The sequence below is a fragment of the Macrobrachium nipponense genome, chromosome 9 (genome assembly GCF_015104395.2).
Source record: "Macrobrachium nipponense isolate FS-2020 chromosome 9, ASM1510439v2, whole genome shotgun sequence".
NCBI lineage: Eukaryota > Metazoa > Arthropoda > Malacostraca > Decapoda > Palaemonidae > Macrobrachium > Macrobrachium nipponense.
This window is the reverse complement of record NC_061110.1, coordinates 107,057,926-107,065,147: the sequence shown is the minus strand read 5'-3', so window position 1 is coordinate 107,065,147 and position 7,222 is coordinate 107,057,926.

The following is a 7,222-nucleotide window of genomic DNA, read 5'->3' as shown; positions in this document are numbered from 1 at the left end:
TATCGAAATCTTATTCTGAACTTGAGAGATGTGGTTTCGAAAGCTGGCATGTGATAAGTTGATTGATATTCCATCAAATTATTTTTTTCGGGTTCGAACAAAGAACTGATAATTTTCGGTGTTTGCAAGATGTACCTAACTATTCCAGTGATATAAACATGAAACAAGGCAAAGCTATAAATGCTTTATTCTCATTGCCTTCCCTTACCAGAAATAAAACCCTTGCTGGTTGCAAGCAGTCGCGGGTACAAGAACATGGTAGAATATCTAGTGACCAGAGATGATTTGATAACTATAAGAGAAAAAGTCGATGCATTGGAGCTACTTGGAGCTTCCCTTTTCATCGCAACGAAAGATAGAGTCACTACAATCAACTACTGGACATCAGCAATGAGTCAGAGGTAAGTTTTTCATGAAACGCTCTTATGATTTTATCGTTGATTCATTAATCATACGAGCCTTTTCATTTTTCATCGCATAGTATGAATCTGACTTGTCTTGGCTAACTACAGTTGTGTTTTTTCCTGTGTTACAAACCTAAAATGTTGGAATATATTTCCAGGTATGTTAACGGCGCCCTGATTTATCCAAAATCTAAGGATAATTTGTCAGGTACTTCACAAGAGGACTTCAGTGAGGTCACCACCTTGCAGGAATTAGAAGATATAGAATTAGACCCTGAGGAAATTCATTTGCAGTCGCTTCTCGTGATGGAAATGGGTTTTAGGTTCCGGTCACATGCAAAACAATGAGGAGTGTAGGGGTTAGGGAAAATGGGGTTTGATTATGTAGATGAAGGTGCTTTCAAGATGTGCATTGACTTGTGGGTTCACGCCATCGATACACAACGCATTCATCTACATCCACTAAAGCAGAGTAGGATGTTTCATTTCGAGTCGTTCGTTGGCTTGTTTGGATTCATGGCAAACAGTGAGAACGCCCGTATCGGGAATTATAACCCGAGGGAATATTTTGATGATTTTATGTGTGTATTTGATAGAGTCGTAATAGAAATAGAACTATTTATTTCTTCATTAAGTAATGCTGACGATCATGTAAGGATGAAACGGTTTATGAATATAGCTTTGCATTTATTACTACCGTTTATAAGAATACAGCCTGGCCTCACAAAATCTCAGTGGGAGACGGTGAAAGAAGCATTGTACAAACTGGTGAAGTTGAATCCCAGGAATTCCTCGGGTTCGACTCTGCTGCACATGGCTTGCTCAAGAAATTTTATGGACGTTGAAGATTCGATAATACCGGCGTCTGTCACTCCCAAAACCGAAATCGTAGACCTTCTGTTAGAGACTGGCTGTGATCCTAGTGCCACAGACCACGAAGGTAACACGCCCCTCCACGAACTCGCCATGAATAAAGTGTGTCCCAAAGATGTGGTTTGATGCCCTCTTGTCGGGTGGGGGCTCACTTAGACGCAACAAAATAGTCAGGGGCAAACTTTTGCGTCTTTGAGAGTTCCCGAGGGCAGTCTGTCTCAATCAACTGGTGAATGTTGTTCGTCACACCTCTTTGCAATGCCTGGCTGCAGCGAGCATTCGGAGACATGGGATTCCTTACAAGGATATCTTGCCTTCCAGACTTGTGAAGTTTGTAGACATCCACTGATGTGATGGACATTTTGTGCATCGGTAATGCTGGATCTCTGTGACATGATGTATACATTAACTGTGCTTGTATTTAGAAAATTTCTTGTATATTTGTTTTGAATTTACATTGGCTATGTAATCAATATCTGTACAAAGTTTCTAGACATGCACTGAGTGGGTGTAATCGGTAATATTGGATTTCCGTTAAATGATGTAATCATGTGTATATATATATATATATATATATATATATACTATATATATATATATATATATATATATATATATATATATATATACACATACATACATTCATACATACAAGCACACACTGTTTTGAATGTATTGACTGTGATAAGCATGAGTACATATTTGTGTATCTCGTAGATTTTGCTACATGTACTAATTTTGATTTAAATTGCATGTAAACTATGTTATGATCTATATCTTTTTATAGAGCCTCACTCACTATAGAATCTAATGATTTGATAAGGATATCATTATATGGAAGAGAATGAAAGAAATGGGATGTCGATATTGTTTCTACTTTGTGTTGATATTGTTTTCTTAAACTGTCTTAAATATAGATCCCCAAACTCGCATTATTGTCTGTTTCTGTTTCCAAGTATAGTCATCTTCCTCTATGAATACACCCAGAAAATAGTCGTTTTGAATTTTTGTAGTTTATATATGGAAACTAAAGCTGGGTGGGTGTTTTTCACGTAAATTGTGAGGGGCAGCTATCACTACGTAGAGTTTTTAATAATTTTTTTTATCGACTATGGTTTTATGATTTATAGCATAAGAAGCATGCTATGATAATCAAGGTAATACTTGGACCTATCTCCCAGCTTAGGGTAAAATCTAGAAAAATATAAGGCTGGGAATATCTGAATGTCTCGAATGATACAATGCAGGAAATTTTGCCATGTTATTGCTGCAGTTCCCTTGCTTGTTCATAAATGTTAATGAAGTTTAATACACGCTTTCATTTAGTCTTGATTCAATTTTATGTAGTAGTTTAAATCGTCGTTAGCATACTATTGATATATCGTTCAGAAAGATATTGTTTCATCAACGAGCGTTAATATTTGTATGCATACAGTGAGCCATCGAAAATAACCCAATCAATATTTTGATGAGAATATTCCTTAAGTTTAATTTAGATTGATTTTGCTAATTTTCTTTGCACGAAAGAGTATAAATTCATAGAAGAAAAATATAAGAGTAGCTCAGTGTTCAAACAATGTACTTCTGCTGTCCTTGTCTTTTAGCGAGGAGTCATTCAAAACCAGTGGACTGTTTTTTTGGCTTTTGTCTTATACAGTCTAGTTAATATGGAGATAAAAACACTGATGCGTTCTTGTCATTGCTGCGCATTGTAAATGTTGACCGATATTTACTACTTGTCTATCCTTTTGTTAATATATTTTTTTATGAGTACAATGCGTATACAAGAGGTTACCTTCACATTTTCTTAAAAAAAAGAAAATTCTTAGACTAAGCCTTTCAAAACACGATTTATCTTATCACTAAAGTAGTTAGGTGTTGACAGGATATTGGTCGATTTTCATTCATTCTAAAAATAAACTGAATATAGTTGCATTGAAATATATATTTGGAAACTCAGACAAACATAGCTGTTTATCATGAGGAAAGCAATAATTAAGGTTCTGCAACAAAAAAAGATATATTGTAATGTACAAGTCATTTAGGTGACCCAAGAGAGAAGAAAACTGAATTCGAAGCTCGCCACATAAATCATGAATGTCAGAGAAGCTCCAAGTACCCGTTTCGCAACGTGTCAGCCGTCCTAGAGCAGGGGGGGGGGGGGGGGGGGGGGGGGGGGGGTAGAGGATGGAAAGCCGGGTGTTGGGGTGGGGGTGAAAAATGGAATGAGAAGTAAAATAAAAATTACTCGCAAAACTTACCTTTTTTTTAATGTGTGGAATCGCTGTAGTTGATCACCCAATCTTGTGACGAGAATTTCCTTTGTCACTATTTACCAAGGAGAGACAACCGTCCACATTCCCAAACACTAAAAAAGAAAGAAAATTATATATATATATATTATATATATATATATATATATATATATATATATATTATATATATATATATATTATTATAAAAAGGGATGAGTATATACCTGCAATCGGCAATAGGAATGTTTTATTAAAGAATCCTGCAATTATAGGAGGTGATGGGGTGTTGTTTTTAAAAATAAACTATTGTATTAGTTTTTCCACATTTAGTTGTGAAAAATACAAAAGTTTAATTTGTTTTAGACTAAGAAACATAAGACCTGAAAATTCTGATTAGTTAAAAAAATGAAAAATATATGACTTAATTTCTTCATACATGTGATATCTGGAAAATGATTCCCATTGTGAACCAGCTCTGGCTATCAAAAGGGGGAATATGAAGAACAAAAGTCATTGTTTGAAGTAACATAAAACACTTATTTTTTTTTTTTTTATTGGTTGAACAGTTTTCATCATCATCGTGAGAGTGAAGCTGACTGTTTCTCGCAAGAACAGTTGTCCGAACAAGAAGGAAGATTCTGGAATCCGCCTTTACCGGTCTACTGGAATTCAAGATGGCGATGATCCGATAAAGTCATGGCCACAAAGATGGTCACTCACGATCTAATCTCTAGATGCCTGACCATATGAATCCTTCACTAATCCGTGAAGGCGAGGTCAGTCAGCGAGCACGCCGAGAAAGATGGCCAAAAAGTCCTTCGAAAAACATTGGCTCCTACGGGAATAATTTAACTCCTCATCGTTCACTAATTTCTTTCTTTCCTTCTGTTTGTTGTATTTCAAAACACGGAAACTCTTTCTGGGCCATGTACATTATTTATTTCCGGTTTAAAGATACAACGTACATGTAAAACAGAATGTCTACCAAGGTAGGTCCCATCGAAGGATATGTTTAATCCTGCCAAAGTCGTTGTTCCACATCTGCATATTGTTTTGGAAAATGCTGGATTAACAGGATTGACAAGTCATAAAAGTAGGCTCTGTTTATCCTTTCCATATTTTGAGAAATGTACTGGCTTGCCCTTTTGAAATTGGTTTCCTTAACTGTTCACCCCAGTTGCCATCTTAACAGTCTTCGTTTTTTCTGTATTTTTTTCTCTGATTTTTTATACTTTGTATTTTTCAGTACCATTGGAGACGAGGTCTCTCATCTCCGTTTATATATTTTTCTGGTGCTCCAAATATCAGCATGTTTCCGTTCTTGGTTCATAAACTACCAAAGAAATTGTCATGCACATTTTAATTCTATTTCTCTATAGGAACATCAAAATTTTTACTCGTTTTCTTTTCTAAAATACAGCAGTTTTTTTAAAGAAATGATTCATATAGAAATTAATACAAGTTTATATTATTAACATTGCATGCTTCAAAATAATTGACTAAACATGCTGTAATAGACATCGAAAAAAATACAATTTCTTATACAAATACAACTGAAGTTAGGAGTACATTATGACACAAAACTAAAGAGAAAACAGTTAATACTATAAAAATGTACTACGTGGAATGGTCGGCCCCTGTAATTTCTTCTTGCTTTGCACTGTAACACAATTATTTACTGAACAATTATTTCTCATGCATTCCCAATATTGTTGCCTCATTAAATATAAAGCTTTAATTAAATGTAACTTTTTAAGAGCATATGCAGTGCCATCTGGTTAGTGGTTGCTATCTTATAGCTTATATGTTACCAACAAATGAAAGAATAAATTCTCATGGCTTTTAACTTTCCTTTGCCTGATTTACGGAGTAGCTCGTATTTTATTCGTAAACATATGATTCCATTTACAAAATGATCAAAGTGAACAAGATATGTTCTGTCAAATACAGTCTGACTTATAATATTATCAAATATATATTCTGGTATGGACATCTGTTACATAGAGAGGAACATCATGTTGGAAGACATACGATGGAAATGGAAGTGCAGGGTAGAAGGAAGAAGGGAAGACCAAGAAAGAGATGGAGTGATTGTGTAGGGGAAGATATGTTATGGAAAGGTATTAACGAGAACGATGCACAGGAAAGAAATCGATGGAGACGACTCATTCACAACGGCGACCCCATATAAAAATGGGTTAAAGCTTGGAAGAAGAAGAAGAAGAAGAAGAAGTATATTCTGAGCATATATTCATAGTATTTCAATGAAAACACCACCTGCCCCACCCACCTTTTTTACCGTTTTCTGTGTGTGTGTGTGTGTGTGTGTGTGACAGAAATTAAAACTTGCAGAAAATATGTAGAAGTGCTATATTGAATCAGCTGATTCAAAGGGAACTTATCGTTTTTCGTTTCATTGCACAGAATGGATGAAGGATCATATGAAGTGACGTTGCTGTTTAAACAATAATGTCCGCCGTGAAAATATCACTAAATGAAAATTTATGCTTCCAGTCGTTAAATGAGTCCTGTTGTTACTGCCATAAAATTCTTCATTTAATATCCAGTACAAAATGAAGAAGTCACATAGTGTGATTTGCTGCTGTCTTTTTTATCAAGCAACCAGAATTGTAGTATCGCCTTATGCTCTCAACAGAATATATGAGCTGATACTTTTTATTACACACACATAACATAATGAATGCATACAGTGCAAATGCTTTTTTTTCCCTTGTTGGTATTTCAGCTAACGGTATACCAGCAAGATCTCTTGCTCATGGAGCGGCCATTATTTTTTTATATTTTGGTTGGAAAGAGGTGTAGCTGAAACAGATTCATGTGTTGTGTCCAATTGTCTCAGGGAGGTATACATGGCTCAGCAGGGTCAGGGCACTCCGGCATGTCCTCCATTACACGAATCCTTCCCCTTAGAAATGCATGGAGGAACGAATCATTTCTGTACAACATTTAGCAATTTTTCTATTTCTAACAATTTTTCATTCTTGTGCTTGAAACAGCTCTTAAACAGATATCTTGTCGAGAAGGAATTGACTTTCCATGCAGGTTAAACATGGCTATAGAAATGGTTGAGATGGGCGGGAAAACGTTTGAAATGACCCCTGTGGCGTTATAGTTTTGGTAGGACAGGATTAAGGCTATCTTAACCCCGCCTATCATCCCCCCCAGCCCTGCCATTATAAATAGGCCAAAATGGGTTATGAAACATCAGTTTCGTGTTTACGCTAAGGATGGTGGCTCGTGGATTTTTCTTCGTTCGAGAGTCAGGAGATCTTAGTGTCTTACCTTTCCACCACTGGTAAAGAGGACATACAGGCCAAAATGGACGGGAAAATGGGTTCTTTCGAGTGCGTCGCAAACGTAAGTAAATTATTACGTTCATATTTCTTTTCTTCGTGTTTTGCCAAAGTTACTATTTCATTATAATATCGCGCAAAGTAAGAAATTGCGAGTGGAGTTTAATACCTGCTTGCGTAGCTTGTAGATGACCAGCAAACACATGGCATCCAACCAGACCCGTTCCGAGGGAGGGGGTTGGTGTCCGGGGTGGTCTGGAAGTCCATATTTTCTGTGTGAAGTCAAAGTATGTAAAATAACAGCAAATAAAGTAATAGGCATGTTATCGTTAACTTAATAAATGAATCAATCAATAACACCGAGGAAATATTCTTG